Source organism: Chiloscyllium plagiosum, chromosome 1 (assembly GCF_004010195.1).
Source record: "Chiloscyllium plagiosum isolate BGI_BamShark_2017 chromosome 1, ASM401019v2, whole genome shotgun sequence".
NCBI lineage: Eukaryota > Metazoa > Chordata > Chondrichthyes > Orectolobiformes > Hemiscylliidae > Chiloscyllium > Chiloscyllium plagiosum.
The window spans coordinates 33577808-33590584 of record NC_057710.1 but is presented as its reverse complement, the minus strand read 5'-3'; positions in this window follow the sequence as shown (position 1 = coordinate 33590584).

The following is a 12777-nucleotide window of genomic DNA, read 5'->3' as shown; positions in this document are numbered from 1 at the left end:
GTCACGGCTGTGATAGGTTAATTTACAACAAAAAAGAGGATTAACAATCCGATATATCAAACCTTCTCTGTCCTGACGGCTTTATGTTAAGGTACCTTTAACATAGATATGGAAAAAAATGAATTAAACGAAATGAGGGAGTGCGTGTTACATTGATTTCGTATTGAACCTCCTTCCGAGGACCCAGACAGTCCACACACCCGTCATAAAGCCACCTAAACAGCTGACAGGTGCCTAAACAGGTTCCTATCCTGTACATCAGGTAATGTGGGCAAATGAATCTCCAATTCACTCAGTCTTGCTCCTTGGAGAAAGGGCGTGTGAACCTTAGTGTTCGCCGGTTTCACTTTCCTTCAACTCGGTTAGTGGTGTTTGACCTTCTAATGTTACCATGTGGCAAAATTCGCTGCGTCAGGTGTGGACTTTTTTTTCAAATTGCTCCGTTGTGCGAAATGTCCCATCCACATCAATAATATCCCAAATATTAGGTGACATTAAAGCAACAAAAACGGAAATTGATGGAGAAACTCGGCAGATCTGGCAGCATGTGTAGAGAGAAATCAGAGTTCACGTTTACAGACTGTGACCCCTTTTCAGAACACTGAAGATCTGAAATTAGTATCATCATCCCACATACTGTGGAGAAAAATAATAGACAAGATTCCCCATTTCTGATCGTTATTCAGGGATTCTGGCTGGGAAATGCACTAATCAAAGTAGATGAGTTCAGAATAAGACTGGACTGATCAGAGCTTGGATTGTTTACAAAGTCAAACTCACCTCCTGACTCCTCAAAGGCAGTCTAGCATCAATGTGGTGTAAGTCAAGAGTGTGAAGGAATACGCCCCACTTGTTCTGGAAACTCCAACAACATTCACCAGACTCCACACCATCCCAGGACAAAGCAGTTGAATGGGGAATTCGTTCATCCACCATAGTGCACAGAGGCAACAGTGCATACCATCTGCAGGATGCACAGTGGCAACTCGTTAATCTCCTCCAACAGTACCTTCCAAACCCACAACCACAGCCCTCTCGAAGAACAGAAACATCAGGGATATCTGAATACCACCCACCGCATTTTCCTCTTCAAGTCACACACCACTGAAACATGACATTATATCGCCATTCCTTCATTATCATTGGATCAAAATCTTGGAAAGCCCTTCCTAACAGCACCTATGCCAGATAAACTAGTACAAGGAGGCAGCTCACCATCACCTCCTCATGGCCACATTGGGATGGACAATAAACACAAGCATGACAGTATCCACATCCCAAAAGTGACATTTTAAAATACTATGATCCTTTGCACAGAATAATGGTTGCTGTCTGTTAAATGGATAAAATGGCTACTTAAGATCATCACTACTTGTGGAATTATATAAACTAAACAAAACAGTATCTTCAGGTTAAAGAAAACTTGAGGGAGTCATGTTAAATAGATTAATATTCAATGAGATGTATTTATAAACAATAGAATTGAATAAATTGCCCCAAATAGCGTCACAGGGATGTAAACAAAAATTAACACAGAGCTAAAGAAGGAGATTTTAAGGTGACTAAGGCAGGTGAGTTTTAAGGAGGATTTTAAAAGAGAGAGGGGGAAATAGATGTTCAGCAGGGGCAGATTTTTTCCTGTAAATCCAGTGACCTAGGTTCATGCTCCAAGTGACAAGCCTATGATCGCCTCTACAAGCTGTGGAACTCCTTTGCTGCATACAGGGCTCCTTCTCAATAGTGATATCACTGAGAGTGACATAGTGGCAGCTGTTTAGTGAGGTGAAAACCAATAGCTAAAAATCAACTAGGAGAAAGTGAGGACTGCAAATGCTGGAGATCAGAGCTGAAAAATGTGTTGCTGGAAAAGCACAGCAGGCCAGGCAGCATCAAAGGCGCAGGAGAATCGACGTTTCGGGCATAAGGAAGAGTGCCTCATCTTTCACTTAGGAACCCTCCAACCACAAGGGATGAATGCAGATTTCTCCACCTTCCTCATTTCCTCTCCCCCACCTTTTCTCAGTCCCAACCCTCGGACTCAGCACTGCCTTCTTGACCTGCAATCTTCTTCCTGACCTCTCCGCCCCCAACCCCTCTCAGGTCTATCACCCTCACCTTAACCTCCTTCCACCTATCACATTCCCAACGCCCCTCCCCCAAGTTCCTCCTCCCTACCTTTTATCTTAGCCTGCTTGGCACACCCTCCTCATTCCTGAAGAAGGGCTTATGCCCGAAACATTGATTCTCCTGCTCCTTTGATGCTGCCTGACCTGCTGCGCTTTTCCAGCAACACATTTTTCAGCAATGTCTAAAAATACAAAGGAACATCTGTAACAGCAGTTTCGAATACTAAGTACATGCTTAAGAAAAAAGTCAGTTAAAATTAAGAAATACCTAATATTGCTCAAGAATGAGATGTGAGTTACATTGGAGCTATTTAAAAAAGGGGAAACTGAGTCATGAACATAAATTCATTTTATCTGACTCCCATTGGAAGCAGACAGTGCAAGGGATGGCAGTGGTGTAGTGATAATGTCACTAGATGAGTAATGTCCCTAATGTTCCGGAGGTATGAGATTAAATGCCACCATGGAAGATGGTGAAATTTAAATTCTATATTTCTGACATTCAAGCGGGCATTGGATAATTGCTTTCATAGAAATGGTATGCAGGAATGTGGGGAAAAAGCAGGAGGTGATAGGACCAGGACAGCACAATAGGCTGAATGGCCTCCTTATGTGCTGTAACAATTCTGTGAGATATGAAAATTATAAGAAAATTATAAGAATGACATGAGCAGACTGGCAATTACAATGCATGTAATTTGGAAAATAACAATGTTTAGTTTACCCATTCTTTTGAGCTTCTAGTGAGCTTAGATCTTACAGCAACTCCTTTTAAATGTTATGAACAACAAAGATCTCTGAAGTATGCAGCCCAGTTTCTGGAAAATGACATTTTAAAACTAAATAAATTTTGAAAATTGACAAAAGACCAAGTGAAATGAAACAACTTGCCAGGTCAACAGCACAGAGCCTCATCTTTCACTGTCCCAGCTGACGGAGATGCATCAGATCCCTGCGATCTGAATCATTGAGTAAATAGATCAAGATCAATAAATCATCATTTGGGGCATTGCAATTGTAAGACTATATCTGATCGAGGAGACTCTTCAGAAAAATTAGAAGAGAAAAGGAAACATACTGCTTGACTTTAAGACAGGGTGTTCCAAAATATGGACCATAATCCCTAATGTGGTCATGAGACAAGATTTTGAGGTCACAACCTCCAAAGCAGCAAGGGTGCTGGACCACAGAGCTCGGACTGAGTGCCAAGAGCTGTGAGATTCTGCTCCTATGCCTTATAGTCTTATGGTCTATACTCCAAAGGATGCGATGCATTGCAAAAACTGACCTGCTATCTCTTGTACTTGCAGAGATTAACAGGGATAGATTATCAGCTCAGCAGAATCCATTTCCCATGTGATGCCAAGAACTGTGCTTTAAATGCATTCTATTGGTGGATGTGCCCTGACAAACATATCTTCAAAACCTGATTGTGAAATATAGTTTGGAGAAGATAAGGCTTCTCTTTTTTAAAAAAAAATCCCTGCAGTTTAAACAAATCCCACTATGCTTAATTTGTCGCCCTCCACACTACACACTTCAGTTGGCACAACAAGATTAGCTTAACACAGAACTCTTGCCTCATGGATACCTTTCCGAGTTCCAATATACTTATAATTTAAAAGAAGCTAATTTAAACAGACATTCTTAGGTTAAGGAAAGAGTGAGATACTAAAATGCAATGAATAATAATAAAACACAATACATACACACAGATTAGAAGTGAGAAGTGAGAAAACACATGATAATTTGGAAAAATATGTACACATCAGTAATAAAACTGGAATGTGCTGGAGAAACTCAAAAGGACTGGCAGTGTTTGTGGACAGAGCAGCAACATGAATATTTTGAATTTAGTATGGCGCTTCTTCAAAACTTTGGCACTTAGATGATCACTTGAAACACAATAGCACACAAGGCTACAGGCCAAGTGCTGGAATATGAGACTAGAGTAGATAAATGCTTGATGTAGCATGGGCACAATGGGCCAAATGGCCTCTCTCCATGCTACATAACTTTATAACTCTGTAATAGTCATTGGCCTCAAAACAATAACTCTGTTTCTCTCACTACAGATGTTAGGCAAAAGTGAGGACTGCAGATGCTGGAAACCAGAGTTTAGATTAGAGTGGTGCTGGAAAAGCACAGCAGGTCAGGCAGCATCCGAGGAGCAGGAAAATTGATGTTTCAGGCAAAAGCCCTTCATCAGGAATGGAGAATCCATTCCTGATTAAGGGCTTTTCCCCGAAACATCGATTTTCCTGCTCTTCGCTCAGTACAGATGTTACCAGACTTTATGAGTTACTCTTGCACTTTTAAATTTAGTTCAGATTTCTAACATTCAGAGTATTTTGCTTTTATACAAATTAATCTTTTGATTATCCACAGGGAGAAGAAAAGTGGCCATGAAACTGTGGTTCCAGTGGTGCTGACTTCAGCAGTTGAGCAGCTCAACTGGAGATTCTTGGTTCGATAAGTCAGCTGAAAGGAATTTTCCTGTTTCCTTTTCAACAGTGGCTTTGCTGACTTGTGATTTACTTCTAATAATCAAGGATTTTTCTTTTTACCAGCCAGCACAGGGGAATATAGAGAATGTCCTTTATTTGTGAGCTTCATAACATACACCAGCTTCACAGAACGAGAAGACCAGAGTAGTACACAGTTACTCAGGCTGCAGTTGGAGTTTAACTGCTTCACGTGTCTATGTCAGAAATCGAAAACACAAATTGTGTCCTTCACCCAGAACTGTTTTCTTTTACACACATCATTTCCAAAATCTGGGATATGACCCACAGGAAATGGATTCTGCTGAGCTGATAATCTATCCCTGTTAATCTCTGCAAGTACAAGAGATTGCAGGCCAGTTTTTGCAATGCATCACATCCTTTGGAGTATAGACCATAAGACTATAAGGCATTGGGGCAGAACTAGGCCATTCAGCCCATCATGTCTGTTCTGCTATGTGATCATGGCTGATACATTTCTCAAGCCCATTCTCCTTCCTTCTCCCCATAATCCTTGATTCCATTACTAATCAAGAACCTAACTACCTCTGTTTTAAATACATTCAATGACTTGGCCTTCATAACCTTCTACAGCAATGAGTTCCAGAGATGACCTGGCTGGATTGTTGGTTTACAAAGCAGTGTGATGCCAACAGCATGGGTTCAATTCCCATCACCGGTTTGAGGTTCCCATGAAGGACTCTCCTTCTCAACCTCGTCCCTCGCCTGAAGCCTGGTGGCCCTGAGGTTAAATCTCCACCATCACTTCTCCCTAATGAGACAGCAATCCCTAAAGTCTGGTAAGACTATGGCAACAAAACAACAATGCCCTGGCTCAAGAAATTCCTCCCCATCTCAGTTTTAAAGGATCATCTCTTCATTCAGAGGCTGTGCTCTCGGGTCCTCGCCTCTCCTATGAGTGGAAGCAGCTTCTCTTTGTCCATTTTGTCCAGGCCTCTCAGTGTTCTATATGTTTCAATCAGATTCCACCCCTCTCCACCACCCCATCATTCTAAACTCCATTGAGTACAGACCTACAGTCCTCAACCACTCCTCAAGTGACAAACCCTTCATCCCTGGGATCATTCTTGTAAACTCACTCCAACACCAGCACATCCTTCCTAAGATATAGGGCCCAAAACTATTCACAATAGTCTAAGTGCGATCTGACCAGAGCGTTATACAGCCTCAACAGTACATCTCTGCTGTTGTATTTTAGCCCTCTTGAAATGAATGCTAGCAATGCATTTGCTTTCCTAACTACCAACTGAACTACCATCAGAATCCCGATCGAGAACTCCCCAATTCCCATCATGCTTCAGGTTTCCGAAGCCGTTCTGCACTTAGAATTGAATTGAATTGAATGGAATTGAATTTATTGTCATGTGTACCGAGACAGTGAAAAGCTTTGTCTTGCGAGCAATACAGGCAGATCACCGAGTTAAGTAGCATAGATAGTAAATAATAGGTAAACAGTGGCAAAAACAAAAGCACAGGTACAGGCAAATGTTAAGAGTTTGTGAATTCATTCGGTAATCTAACAACAGTAGGGTAGAAACTGTTTCGAAACCGGCTGGTGCAAGTTTTCAGGTTTCTGTACCTTCTCCCCGATGGTAGAGGTTGTAGAAAAACATTGCCAGGGTGGGACAGATCTTTAAGAATACTGGCAGCCTTTCCTTGACAGCGGGCCTGGTAGATGGATTCTAGAGATGAGATGTTGGCCTTTGTGATTATCCGGGCTGAGTTCACCACTCTCTGTAACCATCTCTGATCTTGAATGATACAGTTGCAATACCAGTTAATGATAGATCCAGACAGAATGCTCTCGATGGCGCACCTATAAAAGTTGACAAGGGTATTCGCTGTCATGCCAAATTTCCTCAGCTGCCTGAGGAACTGGAGACGTTGTTGGGCCTTTGTAACCAGCAGGTCCACATGAAGAGTCCAATAAAGTTTGTGGATGACCAGTCCCAGAAGCTTGACACTCTCCACTCGTTCCACCTCTGTGCTGTTAATGTGTAGGGGGGGCATGAGTAACATCCCACCGAAAGTCAATAATGAGTTCCTTGATTTTGCTGGCATTGAGAGCTAGGTTGTTTTCAGGGCACCATTTTTCCAGGTCTTCCACCTCCCGTCTGTAGTCTGTTTCGTTGCCATCTGAGATTCGACCAACTATGGTGGTATCATCAGTGAACTTGTAAATGGCATTAGTCTGGTATTTGGCAACACAGTCATGGGGATACAGTGAGTACAGTAGGGGGATGAGTACACATCCCTGGAGTGTAGGGTGTTGAGTGTTAGTGAGGATGAAATATTGTCCCCAGTCTTCACTGATTGTGGCCTGTGGGTCAGGAAACAGAGGATCCAGTTGCAGAGAGTGGGGTTTAGTCCGAGATCACTAAGTTTAGTAATCTGTCTCAAGGGAATAATATTGCTGAAGGCTGAACTGTAGTCAATAAGTAGGATTCATACGTAGCTGTTCTTGGTGTCAAGATGTTCTGGGGAGGAGTGAAGGGAAAGTGTTATGGCATCTGACATGGATCTGTTAGTCCAATAGGCATGTGCTCTGAGTGCATGGCCTGGTACTCCATCTGGTCCCATCGCTTTCCTTGGATTCACACGGAGGAAAACTGATCTGACCTCTGATGCACTGACTGTTGGGATAGGTTTGTTGGGACTTCTCAGAATAGGTGTTACCTCTCTTCCGAAATTCTGCTCAAAGCAAGCATAGAAGATGTTGAGACAATCTGAGAGGGATGTGTCATCATCTGCTATCTTGCACTGTCTCTTTTTAGAACCTGTGATGTCATTCAGTCCTTACCATAGTTGCCGGGTGTCTGTCTGGGTCTCTTGTTTGGATCGGTATTGGTCCTTGGCTGTCTTAATGGCTCTGCGAAGGTCATGCTTGGATTCCTTATATTTGAGTGGGTCTCCTGATCTGAAAGCCTCATGCCTGGTTTTTAGCAGGTTCTGTAGGTCCTGATTCATCCAGGGTTTCCTGTTGGGGAACACCCGGATTGATTTCCTCAGTATGCAGTCCTCCACACACTTGCTGATAAAGTCTGTGATGGTGGTGGCGTACATGTCCAAGGTACCTGCAGACTGTTTGAACAGGGCCCAATCAGCCAATTCCAGACAGCACTGGAGTTGATCCTTTGCCTCCTCCGACAAGCACTGGACCTGTATCCGCGAGGGTTTCTCCTGCTTGAACTTTTGCCTGTAAGCCGAGAAAAGAAAGCACGGGCATTGTGGTCAGAGCTCCCAAAATGAGGGTGGGGGATGGAGTGGTAGGGTTCCTTCACAGTGGTGTAGCAGTGGTCTAAAATGTTCAGGCCCTGGTGGAGCAGGTAATGTTCTGGTGGTACTTGGGCAACACCTTCCTTAAATTGTCTTGATTGAAGTCGCCAGTCGCAACAAACAGGGCCTCGGGGTGTTCCGTCTCCAGGGTGTTAGTGGTGGAGTACAGCACATCCAGACCTTCCTCAACCTTTGCTTGTGGCAGTATGTAAACAGTAGTTAGTATAGCAGCGGGAAATTCCTGTGGTAGATAGAAGGGGCGGCATTTGATGGAGAGGAGTTCAGGGTTTGAGGAGCAATGGCTTCCCAGGTTTGCAATGTCCGTGCACCACAAATTAAAAAGTAAACCCCTCCACCCTTTGTCTTACCTGAGGACACTGTACGGTCCATATGATAGATAGAAAAACCATCAGCCTGAAGTGCACAGTCGGGAATGGATGGGTTGAGCCAAGTTTCTGTGAAGCAGAGTGCACAGCAGTCCCACAGTTCATGCTGGAAGCTAAGCTGTGATCTGAGTTTAGAACATATAGTACGCCATCTTCTATCTACTAAAGTGCATAACTTCACATTTTTCCATTTGCCACTTCTTTGCCCACTCTCCTAACCTGTTCAAGTCCTTCTGCAGCCTCCCTACCTCCTCAACACTATCTGTCCCTCCACATTAGATTACAGATTTTACAGATTACATTACAGTGTGGAAACAGGTCCTTCGGCCCAACAAGTCCACACCGACCCGCCGAAGCGAAACCCACCCAAACCCCTACATTTACCCCTTACCTAACACTACGGGCAATTTAGCATGGCCAATTCACCTGACCCTGCACATCTTTGGACTGTGGGAGGAAACCGGAGCACCCGGAGGAAACCCACGCAGCCACGGGGAGAACATGCAAACTCCACACAGTCTGTCGCCTGAGGTGGGAATTGAACCCAGGTCTCAGGCGCTGTGAGGCAGCAGTGCTAACCACTGTGCCACCGTGCCGCCCACATATCTTTGTGTCATTTGCAAACTTAGCAACAATGTCCTCGATTCCTTCATCCAGGTCATTAATGTATAATGTAAATCATTGTGATCTCAACACTGACCCCTACAGCACCCCACTCATCATCGGCTGTCATCCTGAAAAAGATCCCTTTATCCCTACTTTCTGCCTACTGTCAGTCAGCTAATCCTTTATCCATGTCAGTAGCTCGCCCTAACACCATGGACTCATCTTATTTAGCAGTCTCCTGTGTGGCACCTTGTCAAAAGCCTTCTGAAAATCCCCATAAATCATCTCCATCTCTCCTTTGCTTGTTACATCCTCAAAGCATGACCTCCCTTGACAAAGCTGTGCTGATTCATCTCAACTTTACTGGATTCTAAAATCCTACCAACAACTGAGGTCAACCTAACCAGCCTATAGTTTCCTGCCTTCTGTTTCTCTCCCTCCTTAAACAGGGATGTTACATTAGGCATTTTCCAGTCTTTTAGAGCTCTCCCTGACTTCAGTGATTCCAAAGATCATCACCAATGCCTCCACAACTATCTTCTCCAGAACTGTGGGGTGCAGTCCATTTGGTCCAAGTGATTTATCCACCTTCAGACACTTTAACTTTCCCAGCAATTTCTCCTTAGTGATGACCACTACAGTCACCTCTGCCTCCCGACTCTCTTGAAGTTCTGGTATGTTGCTGTTGTCTTCCACAGCAAAACCTGATGCAAAACCATTACAGCCTGATTTGCCAGTGGTCCAAAGTCCACTCTTGCATCTCCCTTACCTTTCCTGTATCTAAAAGTAACTCATACAGTCTTAATTTATGTTATGAAGTAGCTTACCCTCATACTTCATCCCCCGACCTCCACTTATTGCTTTTTTAGGTTTCCCACTAATCTTCATCACACTTCCCTTGTCAGCCACAATTGCCTCATCCTCCCTTTCATATGTTTCTTCTTCCTTGAAACGAATTTATGCTGTGGCTCCTGAATTAACGCCAGAATCTCCTGTTATTGCTGCTTCATTGTCTTCTCTGCTAGGCTCCCCTTCCAATCAACTGTGGCCAGCTCCTTCTCATGCCATCATAGTTACCTTCAGTCAATTGTAATTCTGTTAACATCTGATTGCAGCTTCTCCCCCTCAAACTACAGCGAGGATTCTTTCATATTATGGTTACTGCCCCCTTCACCTTCAAGTTGCCTCATTACGCATCACCAAATCCAGAATTGCCTGTTCCCTAGTAAGCTCTACCATAAGCCACTCCAAAGATAGACATTCCACAAATTCTGTTCTTGAGATCCGCTACCAAGTTGATTTTCCCAGTCCACCTGCACACTTTTCCAGGGAAAAAGTCCCAGCCTATCTAGCCTCTCCTTATAACTCAAAGCCTGTAGTCTCAGTAACATCTTTGGAAATCTATTTTAATAACATCCTTTCTACAGCAGGACTATAGACTAGAATTATACAGTACTTACAGACATTTACAGACAGTCACAGAATTACCTCAATCATTTTTGGTTTGTATGTCCTTTTTTTACACTTAATGTAAAATATCTGTCTTACTTACAAGTTCAATAAGTCAGTAAGTAAATTCACCTTATCTATGTCACTCATGATTTTAATAAAGCTCTATAAGGTCAGCCGTCAACTTCCTACATTCCAGTTAAAAAGTCCCAGCCTATTTAGTCTCTCTTTATGATTCAAACCCTCCATTCCTGGCAATATCCTTAAGAATTTTTTCTGAACCCTTTCCAACTTAATAATATCCTGTCTATAGCAGTGTGACCAGAACTGTACACTGTACAGTACAAAAGTGGCCTCACCAACATCCTGTAAAACTGCAACATGACGTCGCAACTCCTAAATTCAATGGTCTGAGCAATGAAGGCAAGCATGCTCAAAGCTTTCTTAACCAACTTGTGATGCAACTTTCCTAGAACTATGTACTTGAACTCCTAGGTCTCTCTTTCGACAAAACAACCCAGGGCCCTACCATTAACGGTAGAAGTCCTACCTTTGTTTGTTTTACTGAAATGCAATACATCGCATTTATCCAAATTAAATTCCACCTGCCACTTCTCAGCCCATTGGCCCAATTGATCAAGATCCTTTTGTAATCTTAGATAACCTTCTTCACTGTCTACTATACCACCAATTTTTGGTATCATCTGCAAACTTAATAACCGAGCCTCCTAAATTCTTATCCATAAAAATGACAAAGTGGATCCAGCACTGATCCATGTGGAACACTGCTGGTCACAGGCCTCCAACTGAAAAACAACCCTCCAGCACCACCCTCTGTCTCCTACCGTCAGGACAATTTTGGCAAGCTTCCCTGAATCCTATATGACTAGATTCCCTACAGTGTGGAAACAGGCCCTTCAGCTCAACAAGTCCACACCGACCCTCCGAAGAGTAACCCACCTAGACCCATTCTCCTACATTCACCCCTGACTAATGCACCTAACACTACGGGCAATTTAGCATGGCCAATGCATCTAACCTGCACATGTTTGGACTGTGGGAGGAAACCGGAGCACCTGGAGGAAACCCATGCAGACACGGGGAGAACGTGCAAACTCCACACAGACAGTTGCCCAAGGCGGGAATTGAACCCAGGTCCCTGGCGCTGTGAGGCAGTAGTGCTAAACACTGAGTCACTGTGCCACCCATGATCTAACTTCACTAACCAGTCTAGCACGCGGTGGAAAACTATCGTGTTTCAGAGAACACTCTGCCTCAGACAGTGGTGAAAGTGGGACCACTGAATATTTTAAAATCAAAAGCCAGTTGATTCTCTTGCCTTACAAGAATCTAAGGTTATTGGCGGGTAAGTGGGAATATGGAATTTGAAATACAAACAGATCTTAATAAATTGCAGAGCAGATGAGAAGGGCCTACTTCTGCACCTGATTCAGTATGTTTGTGATGTGGAGGTGCCAGTATGGATTGGGTGGACAAATTTAGACGTCACACGACACCAGTATAGTCCACCAGGTTAATTTGAATCAAGCTTTCTGAGGGCTGTTCCTTCTTCAGGTGAAATGGAACGAAGCACATTTGTGAATTTGTTTGTACATCAAAATATCTTATTAAAACCAACTGTTCTAATTACTTATTAATTTGATATTGTACACAGTTCCAAAATCTAATGTCATGATTCAAGCTATTGTCATTTTCATAAAAAGTATTTGTTAAAGAAACATTAGTGTTTGATTTTTATTCCTTTTTAAAAAATATCATAAATGAATAGTTATTAAAATGAAAATAAACATTGAAATTGTTTCGCAAAAAAAGGACAATAAACAAAAACCGAAAGAACTGCAGATGCTGGAAATCAAAACCAAAACGAGAAAATGCTCAAAAACTTCAATAGGTCTAGCAGCATCTGTAGAGGGAAAGCAGAGTTAACATTCTTCCTTGGAGCATCGAAGGTTGAGGGGTGACCTTATAGAGATTTACAAAATCGTGAGGGGCATGGATAGGGTGAATAGACAAGGTCATTTCCCTGGGGTGGAGGAGTCCAGAACTAGAGGCCATAAGTTTAAGGTCAAGGGGGAATGATTTAATAGTACCTAAGGAGCAACTTTTTTACATAGAGGATGGTGCATTTATGGAATGAGCTGCCTGAGGAAGTGGTGGAGGCTGGTACAATTACAACATTTAAAAAGCATCTGGATGGGTATATGGATAGGAAGGGTTTAGAAATATATGGGCCGGGTGCTGGCAAATAAGACCAAATGAGGTTAGGATATCTGGTTGGCATGCACAAATTGGACCAAAGGGTCTGTTTCCATGCTGTACATCTCTATGACTCTATGACAACTGACTCTTCCTCAGAACTGAAAGACAATAAATAATCTGGTAACCTAT